Here is a 279-nt window from a genome sequence, read left to right as displayed (position 1 = left end):
ATTCCTTTTTTATACAAAATGCTAACCCCCCTCCAATTTGTTCTTCTCTGTCTTTTCTAATTATTCCATAATCTTTTAAGTCAAAATTGTCTTTTTTTTTTTAACCAGATCTCACAGAATCTTATTAAATATGGTTGCTCTTTATATGTCAAGTATTCTAAATCAGTTTTTCTATTCAGTACTGACCTGATATTACAGAGAATTATTTTATTCATTTAAATATTTCATTATTTCTTTGATAATTGGTATTACTTCTTTATTGTTGTCATCCACAAAAAG

Source organism: Penaeus monodon, chromosome 21, assembly GCF_015228065.2.
Source record: "Penaeus monodon isolate SGIC_2016 chromosome 21, NSTDA_Pmon_1, whole genome shotgun sequence".
NCBI lineage: Eukaryota > Metazoa > Arthropoda > Malacostraca > Decapoda > Penaeidae > Penaeus > Penaeus monodon.
The sequence above is the reverse complement of the archived record's forward strand: the minus strand, read 5'-3'. Positions refer to the sequence as shown.